Below are 14435 nucleotides of genomic sequence, written 5' to 3'. Positions count from 1 at the left end.
GCCTAGTCGGCCATCACTGGAAAGAGAGGCCCATTGGACTTGCCAACTTTATATGCCCCAGTACAGGGGAATGCCAGGGCCAAGGGGTGGGGGTGGGTGGGTGGGGGACTGGGGGGGGAGTGTATTGGGGACTTTTTGGATAGCATTGGAAATGTAATTGAGGAAAATACCTAATAAAAAAAAGAAGAAAAATTAAATATAAAATTTTAAAAAAGAAGAGTTTGAGGTCTCTACTGATGCTGGCTTTCAGATATTGAAGGTGAATGAGGTTTCCTAGTTTGCTTTCTGTTGCTGGGATGAACACTATGACCACAAGCATGGCGAAGGAAGGATTTAGTTCATCTTACACTCCCAGGACATAACTGTCTTTGAGGGAAGTCAGTCAGGGCCTCATGGAAGAACCTGGATGTGAGAACCATAGAGAAATATGCTGCTTATTGGTTCTCTCACTCTCTCAATCTCTACGTAGGGATGGTGCCTCCCACTGTGTGCCCTTCCACATCAATCATCAATCAACAGAATTGGTCACTGAGGTGGTCACAGGCCAATCCGATCTTGGCAATCTCCCAGCTGAGATTCCCTCAGAAACTCTTAACTGTGTCAAGTTGGCAGCTGGAACTAACTAGGATGCCAAAACAGATGAAGTTAAATTATGGTAGGATCAGCTAACATGCAAATGCGAATAGATAAAATTAAAAGAGCTGGAGGCTGAAGAGACGGTTCAGTGGTTAAGAGCATTTGATGCTTTTGCAGAGAACCAGTGTTCAGATCCCAGCATTTACATTGGGTGGTTTACAGTCAGTCACCTGTAACTCCAGCTCCAAGGAATTGGATTCTGTCTTCCAGCCTCTATCAGGCCCTCATGTACGCATACCTACAGGGACATATATGCACATATACAACTCAAAAATAAAAAAAGTAAAAATCTTAAAATATTGAGACATCAGTTTAACATACAAGGTCCAAGTTAACAGCATCTACTGAGAGAATAAATATTACCCATTTTCACTAAGAAGATCCAGAGATCCAGCTTTAAAGGTTCCATCAGTGGTGTGTTAGTCAGGGTTCTCTAGAGTCACAGAACTTAAGGGATATTATAGGAATCACTTACAGTCTTCTGTCCAACTAACCCAACAATCGGCACCTGTGAGTGGGAAGTCCAAGAATCTAGTAGTTGCTCAGTCCCATACCTCTAGGTGTTTCAGCTGGTCTTCTATATAAACTAGAATCCAGAAGAAGCAGGTTCAACAGAAGTGCCAACAAGTAAGTGCAAGCAGGCAAACAAGCAACCTTCCTTCTCCCATTGTCTTTAGTTGGGCCTCCAGTAGAAGGTGTGGCCCAGATTAAAGGTGTGTATAACCTCCCTGGACCTAACCTCTTCTTTACTTGGAATTTGCTCTGTGCCAGGTTAGCCTTAAACTCAAAAATGTCCTTACTTCAGTTTCCTGGGATTGAAGGCATGTACAACCTTGGCATGGGCCTAAGCTTGTCATAGTCACTATGCCTCTCGATCTGGATGAAGAGCCTGTGTCTTCCAGCCTCAAGATATGGAGCCCAGGTGTGCCTTCCATTTCCGGATTGTAGTTCATTCCAGATATAGTCAAGTCAACAACTGGCCATAGCCATCTCAAGTGGGATGTGGCTTGTCTCAGTCTGACTTTAAAGAAAATGAGTTTCTGTGTCTCCTTTAATACCACTACTCAGGAGACAGAGGCAGCAGATTTTTTTGAGTTCGAGATTGCCTGGTCCACAGAATAAAATGGTCAGGGCTACACAGAGAAATAAGAAAGAATCCTAGAAAAGGAAGGGAAAAGGGGTCAAGTTCAGGGGATGTCACAGGACTTCTACATAAAGAAAACTTTCACCAGGTGGGGGACATTAAAATTTTGGATAGAAGTTGTAAGTCTTAAATGCCTATTTAACATATCAATGCAGACTTGGCCACCAAGTTTCCCAACATTCTTTACTCTTTACCTGTTAGAGTATGGCTGGCTTACCATCCCCACTTCCTCAGAGGAACTTCTCTATATAATTCATCCATTTTGTCTCCCTGCCCATTTTCTACCTTTTTTTCTCTTGGCTGCTGCACCTGGCTTCCCCTGTCTCTCTTCCCTGCCCTCTCCTGACATGGTTCAGTGTCATGTCCACTCTAGACTCTCCCAGATGTTAATGCCCCTGGCTATGCTCTCTCATGTATCTACCAAAACAACTCCTCTCCCAGTCTAGGAGCAGTCATGGCCTTTCCTTCTCATTTCTTTTTCTTTTCTTTTTTTTTTTCAGATGTTTTACAAGATGAGGAAGATCACAATATTTTAATTCTGTTGCATATGGTTTAAGAAGGTGGGGGTGGATATAGAATCCTGAGCTTTGGTGGCCTAGCTACTTTGGATAGGAAAAAAAAAATTCTCCCATGAGCACACACAACAAACAGATGTATATATACATACAAAATAATCACACACTGAAATCACATGAGTACAGTTAACCATCCAGAGAGGCAAAATAGTGACCCTCACTTCCCTGCAGACTGTGTCCACCTTAGATAAATAAGAGTTTTCCTGTAAAGCCAATGTGCAGCTGGAAGAAAGTTTGCTAAGGTTATCACCCCCACCCCTTCTGAAAGGAGCACTATCTTATCTTTTATAACTAGGCTTAAATCTGATTTGCAGTTGGGTGGAGGAAACTGAGGGGTCAGGGTGAAACTGTATTTCAGGTGTGGCTCCCGGAATGCAAAGGAAAATGAAAACGGGGTGTAGTCTTTGACAAACTACAGAAGCAGTTTGTAATTCTGTGAACACAGATTAGCACTTTAAAAACTCCAACCCTGGAAAGAGCCAGGTATGAAGGTCCTATAAGGAATGTCTGTAAGTTTGTAAGATCAGGAGTGGGTACAGACAGATTTGAATTTTAGAAAGGTTGGTATTTGCATTGATGGATCTAGTCTCCCAAGACAGAACTATAGGTGGAAGGGGGGAAGGGGCATTGGTGGGAAGATGTGATGGGGAGTGGGATTCAGGATAGAAGGAATAACTGTGGCTTGGCAGATCTAGAGGCAGGAATGGGGTGAGTGCTCATACAGAGTGTAATGGCTAAGGATGGTGGTGTTAATGCCTTTGTCCACTCACCCACCCACCACTCCCAGTAGGATGGGGGAAGAAGAGAGAACTAGAGCATTTTGCAGCACCCATGAGCCACCACGTGTATCAGATGGGAAGAAAACCAACAGATTGAGAAGTTGGCTGTTGCCATCCTGGAGAAGAGAGAACTGGAGGAGGAAGATGTGGCAAGGAAGGAAAGCTGAAGCAGCTTTGCCTTGCTCAGGAGGAGCTGAAGTCTACAGGTGATGAAAAAAGGGCTTTGTGGATAGAGCAGGGGCAGAGCTGGAATCCTGCGGTTCAGGAGGAGACTTGTAAAGAATTCCACCTGGCCAGAGCCGCCTTGCGAAGGCACAGTGGCCTTGGCATCTCATAGGTCAGCCGGGTGGCACACACCAGCCACTACACCGAGGTAGGAAGCTGAGGGACATGTCCTAAGGCCTCAGGTTAGTCCTTGAGCTGCTGTTCTGGGTGCTCTGAACACCAGTTCAGCCTGCCTCCTCCCTCTCCCTGACTTGGGCTGACCCACAACCCTTAGTGTGAGCCTTCTGCTACCCAGAAAAGTGTCGCCATTGTCCAGCACTAGGGCCCAGGTTCCTCTCCTCCTCTCTCTTCTAGGTCCCAGAAGGATGATGCTGGAGGACCCCAGTGATTTCTCTTCATTGAAACCCTGCTACCACAGAAATATTATAAATTGTCATTTAGTACTGTTGGCATAAAAAATATAATATACCATCTTTTTTGTATTGTGACATACTTGAAAGGTTTAATTTCCCTTTTCCCTGTTTTAAAATAAGTCAGACATTTTTTTTTTCTGAATCCCTCAAAGTGACTGTGGGACCTAGGAATTACTCTAGAGAGAGGTGGAGCCAGCAACTCCGGACATCACCAGGGCTGTGTGCCAGTCTCTCTTCTCCAGCCTCCCAGTCACTCCTAGACCAGCTCCCACCTGCCCTAATTTCTTTTCTCCCACCCCCTCCAAAGCCCCAGGATCATCCTAATATCAACGCCCTGCCCGGCACAAATGCGACAGGAGAATCCCAGATCCCACTTCAGGGAGGTCCTGGCATCCAGTGCAAGAAAGACATGATACAACTCCAGTGGAGATGAGAGGAATCTGGGGTCTCACCCTAAGTCCTTCTGATAGAACCTAGTGGGGAAACCCCCACTCAATTCCCAATTCAGCATGCACCCAAAAAATCACAAAGGACCATCTTGATGTAATTACATGAGGTCTTTTAATAACATAGCTCCGGACCAACATGCAACCCACAAAGGAGATAATGGATGTTGGCCACGAGGCTTGAAAGCTAGGGATTTTTATGGGGTAAGGGGCTTAGGGGTGTGGAATTCAGCATAGCGACACACTATTGGCTTATTCAAACATCAGCAGAAAAATTACATGTATGTGCAGGGTGTCAGAAGTCTGTGAGTTGTTGACTCAGTTTAGATAGCCCTGTTATGTCTTCACATTCCTCTTTATCTTATGGTCAAGCTGTTCCCAGGAATGTTTTAACTACTGGGCAAACACAGGTTTGTTTTTCTTTTTTCTCAGCCCCAGGCAGCCTCTAGGCTCACAAAGAACCAGCAATTTCTGAGTACTTTATATGACTTACAGGTCTTGAAATTTCATCTTTCTTTCACTTCCACATATGAATTTGTACAATCACAGGGAAGGCAAGTAGAATTCCTGCTCTTTTCTCAACCCAACTCCTCCCCCTGTATACCACACCTACATCCCCAATGACTTTGGGAAAGAAAGAGGGAACAGGATGCAGAGCTGTAGTGTATGGATCTAGGCCAGTGCTGAAGGTCTTCACAGTTAGTTATTAACAGAGTCCTTGCAGAGATGAATTGAGGTGGCATTTTCTAAATGTGACTAAACCACCACATTAAGTGCCACAGAGGGATTCAGTGGTGTTCCCAAAGGAACAGCTCGGCAACCTGGAGAGAAGTACCCAGAGAGAAGTGGCCATGAGTTTCTCAGAGTACACTTTTTTAAAGTGGGGGAACCTGAACGGTGGTTTTGGCCAGCAAGGGCTTCCACTCTAAGACCAGAGTTTGGAACCTAGCTCTGGGGTGATCAGTGGGACTCAGGCAGTCAGCCTGGACTCCCAGCCTTCACGAGGCTCTGTTTCCCGCCCAGCTTGCAGCTATCACCGAGGCTTCCCCATCCAGCCCTGAATGATATTGTCCCTTGACTCTCAAGGAGCATGTCGTCCTTATTCTTGAGGAGCACCAAGAGCCTGGTGAGAGAGCTGGGCAGGAAGGGTGAGCTGGTGCCTGTGGACAGCCTCCGCAGCTCACAGTGCCTGCGCCCCTTCTGCCTGGTGAGGAAGAAGCACAAGAGCTACCTCTGGCCTTGGGACACACCCCTCAACCCCACAGACTTCTCCCTCCTGGATGTGCTGGAGCCTGGCTGTCCTGACCCAGGTATCTCCCAAGAAGCTGCTGGGGAGTGAAGTGGGACTCCCAAGGGAGGCAGATGACTGTGCAGAGACACTGAACAGCGCGCTGCCCTGGTAACAGAAACCTCTGGGTGAGGCTAGCAAGAGCAGGGGCCCCATAGCCTTGTCACGTGGCTGGATGTACCAGAGAGACGCTCTTTTTCCCCCTGTGTTCCTCCTTGTAATATAAGCAAATCATTATTTGGTTTTTATTAATTGTCTAAGTTAAGAATAAAAAACAGTGGATTTCATTATGGCCTTTTCTTTTTAATAGATTTTTTGTTTGGTTGGTTTACATTTATTACTCTTTGTGGGTGTTGTGTGTTGGGCATATGTGTGCCCGCAGTACTGATGTGCAGTCAGAGGACATCTTTCAGGAGTCAGTTCTCTCCTTCCACCATGTTTGTTCCAAGGATCAAACTGTAGTCGGCAGAGTGGCCCTTCCTGCCATTTCACACACATCTATTAATTTGTTGATGTTTCTGTACCTTCCCCGCAGTACTCCCACTCCTCTTTCTTGTCTCCTTCCTCCCAGACAGTGCTCCTTCTGCTTTCATGTCACGAAGATGCCTTTACCCCTGTTCTTCCTTTCCCCCTTTAGATTTCTTCCTCTTTCTACTTTCATCACACACACACACACACACACACTCACGTTGTTAAATCTGCTTTTGATCCTCAAATCCCCCCTCAGAGGAAGCCTTGATGCTCTTTCTTCCCTGCATGTAGATGAAGATTTGAGGCTTTGAGCTGTCAGTGACTTCTGCATGAGATACATAATGTATAGGTGGTGACAGCCATTTTGAGACCTGGCTGAGGCCAAAGCTGCACCATGAGCCACCCTGCAACCTGTCTCCTTACCTTGCCAGGCACCTGTAGATTTCCCTTCTCTCTCTGCAGAGATGAACCACAACAGACCCATCTACACCTGGGAGAAGGAGCCAGGAGGATTGACAGGGGCTCTGTGCTTGTGCACTGGACTGCAGGGCCAGGCAATCAGAAGTAGCAAGACCACCTGCCTCTCTGCCTTGGCTGTGCGGAAACTCTGGTTCCCTCCTTGCACCTGGTAGATGCTGCTAGAGAAGAGGTGAGAGCCCAGGAAGGTTTGTGGGCAGCTGGACTCCAAGATAGGGGACAATGGCCACAGTTACTCCAGGTATGAGGAGAAAGCCAAGGATGCCACCAGCCCACCGTCCCAGGAGGCACATGAGATAGTAGACCCACGGGAGTGACCCTTGGGCCCACATGCAGACTCAGAGGCTTCAAGCCAGAAGCATCCAAGGCCAGGAAGGGAAATTAAACTATAGAAGTGTGTGGCAACAGGGAGTGGTGGCAACTACAGCAAACTGGAGACACCTACCAGAAGCTGGTGGATACTCTGTTGCTGCCAGGTTTCCCAGGTTAGCAATTTGGGACCCTTTCATCCATTTTAATATTATCTCCCAAATGTTTAAATCTCATGTGGGCCTATGTTTGGATATCTGAAACCTTGAAGAGGACTGTTCCTGGCTTCCCTGAGTTTCCCCCTTTACAGTTGACTGCCACTCACTTTTCACAGCAGACCTATCACCCCCACACAGACCAGCACATTGTTTCTCCTTAGCTACTGAGATCAGTGCAGAGAGCACCAAGTCAGGAGGGACTCCCCAGCTGTGCAGATGCCCCTCCCAGCTCAGATCTTCTCTGCTTTCTGTGCCTTCCAGGAAACTGAGGTCACCTAGGCCCTCCTTCCTCCAGGAGCTACAAAGCCGGAAGGAGAGGGAGAGTCTATACGTGGTAACGGAGGCTGTGGAGACCCTGCAAGATGCCATGCTTCAGAGCCACAGCCACATGCTAGGAGCTGGGCAGCTGTCCCTCCTACAGCTGGGCCATGGTCAGGTGTGCAGTGTGCCAGAGTGGGCCAATGGTGGGCAGTGAGATTGGAATAATGGATACCATCAACTTCATGAAGATGCTCTATCTAGAAGTCTCCCTACCCTGAAGGGGAACCCAGGCCTTGGAAGATGACATGGTCTCAGCTCTGCCTGTACAGGTTTTACTGAGGTTTCTCCTGTTCACACACCAGGGTCCCCTCCTTCCCTCTGTTTAGAATCAGGGTCTTAATATATTGCCCAATCGGGACCCAAATGACCTCCTATGTCTACCTCCCAGGTACCTGGTGTTACATATGCACCACAGTGTAAGCCCCTATGCCTATATCATAGGTCTGATATCGCACACAATCACTGGTTTTGTTTGAGTTTTTCTGGATGATTCTTGCATGTGACCTTCACAGTAGGAAGATTTGCACAGGTGGTTATAAGCACCCATTTTTAGGTCATTTACTTCACCCCTCACAAGGGAAGGCTGACATCACATGAACATTCTAGGTTCTGGGATGCTCTGCCTCCCACCTGTTAGCTGCAGGCCCAGGTTGCTGATCCCCTAAGCATGCCCAGGAATGCATGTGCCTACAGGTAGGTACCACTTTCAGAGAAAGCCTCCCTCCCATGATGGAGTACTGCCTGTAAGCACTCAACAGACCTCATCCATTCCTCCGATGATTCCAGGAGCTGTGTCTGTTAAGTCTGTTTTCCAATCTGAGGAAACCAGGACACAAAGAAGCTCTTTGCTGAGAACCACAGCCAGTGAGAGGTGGGGTTCAAGTTCAAGTCTGATATGTGTTTTCAGTACACATTTGGTCAAGCCATAGGACAGCAGCATAGCCTGCAAGTGCTGACGCTCATCACATGCCTTCTAAGCACATGTTCCCCAAGGAGAGCGATGGTCTTAAGACCCAGCGCATGCAATGGGGCAGGCAGTTGGGACAAGGACCATATCTAGGAAGTAAACATTTATTGCTGATATTGTTAAGGGGTCCAAGGTAGATCCAACACAACTCAAACACTAGGCCTACGCAGAAAAGAAAGGTTTATTGTAATCAGGCCAATAGTGATGGATCAGGGGCAAAGAACAGACTCGTAAACTAAACTGCAACCAGAAGTCATAATGTTATAGAGCTTTTAGGCTTCAAAATCACAAATATCTGTGCCAAGTTACAGTTACATTTTCCAACAATCAGGATCAGGGTTAGAGGAAACATTTATTTGTGGTACATTTATCCTGTTGTTATTGGTTGGTTTATTTCACTGTGGTGTGGTAACTTGCCTACCTTTCATGCCTCAGCTTGTTAACCAGGATGCTACTTATCCAGGTACACGTCTCTTCCTGCCAAGCAGATGTCAGTTACCCAGGAAGGTCTTGGGAACTTAAACTTTATTTGATTCCTATCCAAAATAGAAGTTTTATTCAAAATGGCTTCCTTTTGGTTCCTTCTTACAACATTGTAATCCGTGGAGATACTGAATGTCCTAAGACTGGGTTCTAGAATAAGGTGATCAGCCTTCCCAGGTTGCCAAAAGTAGGGTTTCCCCAGGACACAGCACTTAGTGCCACAACTCAGAATCCCAGGAATTCCAAGACCTCCAATTCTTTGCTGGCAAGTGAGGGGAAATTCAAAAATAGTAATCACCAAAAAGAAGAAAAGCATTTTGCCCTTTCACAAAAATCTAGACAGGAGCCAAAAAGCCCCAGTAGTACTACACACAGTTTTAAATGATCTGTTCTTTCTTTTTTTCCATTCTGTCATCCAATGTGTGGCTCTCACCTCATGTGTCACATGGTTATGGTATCCAGTTATCATATACATCACACACCACACAACAGAATGGGGAAGAAATTCTTCGTGTGTCCTGTCAGCCAGAACTTGGCTTTGTGGCCACATCTTGCTGCAGGGGTGACCTGTATCCAGGATAACCATGTTGCCCGATGAAAATGTAGTTTTATTACGGTGCTTTACATAGTTCTTGCCTGAGAGAAAAGGCAGAAGGCTGTGACAATGGACAAACATCATAAAAGTCTGCCTTTCAGGGCAACTTCCTCCATGCCTTTACTGCTTTAAGCCCTAGTTGCCAAGTGGAAAATGGGTGAAAGGGGCTTCGTGGCTGTGTGGAGTATAGATAAACCAGCCATACACCAGTGCCTGCACCTGAGCATTTTCCAAGTGAGTATCCAAAAAGGAGTGTAACATATTTAATAGGATGGAGCTCACTAGTGTCTCCATTTTGTGATTTCTTTTTTATTTATTTATTTATTTATTTATTTATTTATTTTATTACGTATTTTCCTCAATTACATTTCCAATGCTATCCCAAAAGTCCCCCATACCCCCCCCCCACTTCCCTACCCATCCATTCCCATTCTTTTGGCCCTGGCATTCCCCTGTATTGGGGCATATAAAGTTTGCAAGTCCAATGGGCCTCTCTTTCCAGTGATGGCCGACTAGGCCATCTTTCGATACATATGCAGCTAGAGACAAGAGCTCTGGGGTACTGGTTAGTTCATCATGTTGTTCCAACTATAGGGTTGCAGATCCCTTTAGCTCCTTGAGTACTTTCTCTAGCTTCTCCATTGGGAGCCCTGTGATCCATCCAATTCTGCATCCACTTCTGTGTGTGTGTCTCCATTGTGTGATTTCTTAGAACTTGACCAAACCAGGTCCATTGTTTGAGTTCTAAGTGCCTTAGGATTCCTAGAAACAATTTACACAAGCATAGTTTGTGTCCCTGCTGCACATAGGGGTCTGTCTGACCTCACCTTCACCTACCTATCAATCCAGCCCTCCAGGAATCTTGTCATCAAGAACCTGGTAGTTTTCATGTCTGCCTCCAAAGCTGAAGCTTCTGGAGGCTGGATAGATAGCTGCTATCCTTTTCTCCCTGCCTCCCTTACAGGTACAGGGGCAGAGTCATGTGGACACAGAGAAAATGGTGAGCATTCCACAGGGCAGCTTACTTGCCTACAGGGTTCTGCAGTTGGTGGTGGAAGAAGACGGCTGGGGTAAGCCTATTTATCCCTGCTCCCTACCCTACCCACCCCCTACCAGCAGACAGATACCAGCAAGGAGTGAGGAGCAGAAAGAATGTCCTACCTCCCCTGTCCCACTGGCTGAGCAGTATGCAGCTCAGGACACCCAAAAAGACTTGATTTTTATAGAATGCTGTTGGAGTCATGCTGGGGAGGCTGAAACCCAGCTTGCCCCTGCCTGCCCTGCAGTAGGGATGAATTCTACCAAAGGACTCTTGTTATCCCATTAGAACAAAGACTTTCTGCATATCTGTAGTCAGACAATGAGCAGAGAGACACAGTGGACCTTGCTGCCCCTATCCATGTCCCAAACCAGAGACACATCTGGAAACTGCCTGGATGGCTCCAGCTCCCAGCACTCACTCTGGCCACTGGATCTCTCTGCTGGGCCTTGGAGTGGGAAAAAGGGGCAAATGGAGCCAGCTTGAGTAGACAAATGCCCACATCCCTCACCTCATTGTCACTGAGAAATGGCTAAGCACTTGCCAGGTGCACTTGGCACCTGTCCTTGGAAGAGAAACCCAAAATCCAAACATCCTTGGGAAGATTCGTGTCCAAGATTCAGGCCCCACATTCAGATCATGAAAGGGCAGTAATGAGAGGTCGCAGACAGTGATAGCCAGCCATAAAACACACACTAGTTCCTGAGAAGCACCATCACGATACTCCTTAGGTCAGAAGAGTCCCCTCCCAGCCATGTGATTCACCCTGCTGCAGGAACAAACAGGCATCCTGTTTGAAAAATGACTTGCCTTGTCACCTTCCCCTTCACCCTAAATTCCAAAGAATCTCAAACTATGCTTTCTATAAGTGCCAAGCCTTTTAGGCTCAGGGTTGCACCCCTGTCCTGCACGGTGGGAAGGTATGCAATCTGAGTCTGGCTCATAATGATAAAAAGACTCTTATGCATAATTGCATCGGGCCCAGCAGTTCTTGAGCTCTCCTGGGGTTCCTGGAACAGGGGACACAACCCTTCCTTGTCCCCATGGGAGGGTAAAGCCTGAGTTCTGGAGCCAACCATTGTTACCCATTGCCCTGGCCAAGCCCATGTAGCACTCCCTGTTGCAGGTTGTGGGCTGCTTTAGGATGCCCTGTAGGGTAACACTGCAGAGTCCCAGTCCAACAGGCCAGCAGTGCAGATGCAGGCTCTCTGACCAAGTGTCCTGCTTCCTCTTTGGGTTTGTTTGTCCTGTCCCTGCTTGGTCACGTGAAGCTGTCCTTTACTTCCCTGAAAGAAAGCTCTGCAGGAACGCAGGGGTGGGTGAGTGACAACCAAGGTTGGTGACTGCCCTGATATAGTTCTGTGGTCTCCAAATGCTATGTGGTGTCCCTAGGCCATTGTGGAGGCCTCCACCTGAAAAGGTAGAGTGAGCCAGAACTGCCAAGAGAAATGCCCCATTGGAGACTCCTAACTGTCCTAAGCCCTGGTTCCCTCTCTGAATACAGAAGTGATGCTTGTCTCTCCAGCCTAGAGGATGAGAGCTGGAGCCTCAGAACCAGGGATCCCAGAAACAGAGGAGTCTAGCAGCCCTGGGAGAGAAAGCTAGGACAGCCTTTGTGCCTGAGAAGTACAGAAGAAAGCCGGGCGTGGTGGCGCACGCCTTTAATCCCAGCACTCGGGAGGCAGAGGCAGGCGGATTTCTGAGTTCGAGGCCAGCCTGGTCTACAAAGTGAGTTCCAGGACAGCCAGGGCTATACAGAGAAACCCTGTCTCGAAAAACCAAAAAAAAAAAAAAAAAAAAAGAGAGAGAGAAGTAAAGAAGAAAAAGAGATAAAGTCTTACCTGTCTGGGGGATCCCTGTTCAGGCACCATTCTGTCATGGACAGGGCTCAGTTGGCCCCCCTCAGTCCGTGGGAATCAGGATTCCTGCACATGTGCATGGAGTCGGCCAGAATTGACAAACAGACACAGACACGAGAGAGTGTGCTGGATCTGAATGTATTTCGTCTAAAAGAACACCAGACTTTTAATACGGAAGAAAAACAAGAAAAGCGAGGGGAACACGTCTGCCAAGTGACACTCATACAAAACAAAAAGGAATGCATATATAAAATGATGGCAGGAGCCAGGTGGCATTTACCCCTGAGAATGGAGCCAGGTGAGATGAAGAAAGGTTCACTTGCTAAATTGGACCTTCTCAAAAAAAAAAAAAAACACCTTGAAGAGACTGTGTCGGTGACTGTGGCCTGTGCTGCTGGCCCAGGACTCTGAAGCCTGAGATCCATGACATCTGTGCTGCTGGTGATATCCAGGGACTTTACTCCCTCAGGTGCCATCCTGATGTGAATGGTAAACGTAGCTCCCTGAGGAGGCCATGTGGAAGCTCATGGCCCCTGAAGCTGCTCAGAGCTGTGAGTGATTTGGTGGTCCTGATACCACAGCCAAGGGCTATGTTGGTATTTGTAGTCCTTGTTGCCACTAAAGTGGATACAGATGTTCTGCCACCTGAAGTCATGTTAATATCCATGGACACTCCCGAGCCAGCCCTACTGCCCCTCACTGCAGAGCTGTGTGTGTATGTGTCCCCTGGAGCTGGCCCTGACCCTGCTGGAGAGTTGGCTCCACCCCTTGCTAGCCAATACTATTCAGGGCACAGGAGAGTTGGCCTCATGCCTCTGGGCCCTCACCGTGATGGTGATACATATATCACGCACAGCCCCCACTCAGAAGGTCTGGCCCCACCTCAACTGGCCCACAGCACACTGAGGCAAGCAGTGGCTTAGGTGTGGAATATCTAGCCCTGCACCTCGCTGGTAGCCATAGGGTTCTATCAGTTGAAGGTTTTTGCTGTGGACCCAAGCAGAGAAAGACTTTTGGGGGTGGGAGGGTGGGGCGGTCTGACCACTAAGAATTTGAACATGTTCCAGTGAATATATAGACAACACAGGATGGCTTGGCTCTTTTCTTTCTTTTTCTTTGAGGAACAGGTTACGGAGGAAGGGGTGGACATGGGAAGGCTGGGAGGTATGCACCACTGGGGGTGCATGCTATGAGATTCCTAAATAATCGATTCAAAAATCCAGAAGAAAAGAAAGAGAAACATCCTAAATGTCCTTCAACTGATGAATGGATAATGATATGTGGTATATACACAGTATGAAATGCTATTCAACTGTAAAGAAAAATAAACTCAGAAAATTTGAAGGCAAATGGATAGAACTAGAAAACAAAATCATTGAATGAGATAACTCAGACCCAGACAAACAAACACTGCATGTTCTCTCTCACTTGAGCCTCCCCGTGCCAAGTCTTCATATGAGAGTACATGTCTGTCCTGGAGCAAGTACAGAAACCAGGGGAATAAAAGGGGCCACGGGGTATGGGACTGGGGGGGGGGGGGTAGCAGTAGGAGAATAACACAGAGGGAATTGGAAGGATGCCAGTGATCCAAGGGGGGAATGGGGAAAAGACGGAGCTCTAATTAAAAGGGAAAGGGAAGTAAACACAGAAGGAGGGAGGGGGATAAAATACATAAGGGTGCCTAAAAGAGTATTAAGTAATCATACTATTGACTACTTACCTAAAACATCCCAATTTATTGCTGATGCATTTCAAAGTTACTGACACCAGTACCTTTCACCCAGAACAACTCAAAATGCACACAATTAAGTAAAAGTAAAATATATATCTTTTTATATAGGAGGAAAACTTCTAAATCTTTATTTAGCATACCATTTGACTAGTTTTGAAAGATAACGTCATCCTCTTTCCTAGATGTGGTAAGGATATGGAATAGCTGTTAAACCTATAAACTCAAAGTAGCAATGGGTATCTGCACAAGACCAAGCAAACCAGAGCCAACCAACATTCCACATGAATGGAGAAGAACCTTCCACCCACCCTTGAAGGCTACCCTTGCTCAAATGAGTAATCCCACACTTATGCAAACAACCCTAATTAAAAGTAGCATAGCATCAAATAAACAGACAAATGTTGAATGAGAAGTTGTTGAGGAAAAAGGGACTTGGAAGAGATGGATTAAAAGAAACA

General features: G+C 46.9%; 1 pseudogene; it reads left to right on the top strand.

The window, feature by feature from the left end:
* Positions 1–5308: 5308 nt before the first annotated feature.
* Positions 5309–11713, top strand: LOC147000766 (gasdermin-D-like; annotated as a pseudogene).
* The last annotated feature ends 2722 nt before the right edge of the window (positions 11714–14435 follow it).

This window comes from Mus caroli, unplaced genomic scaffold, assembly GCF_978045245.1.
Source record: "Mus caroli unplaced genomic scaffold, Mus_caroli_1 scaffold_16, whole genome shotgun sequence".
NCBI classification, from domain to species: Eukaryota; Metazoa; Chordata; class Mammalia; order Rodentia; family Muridae; genus Mus; species Mus caroli.
This window is presented reverse-complemented; position numbering and strand designations above follow the sequence as displayed.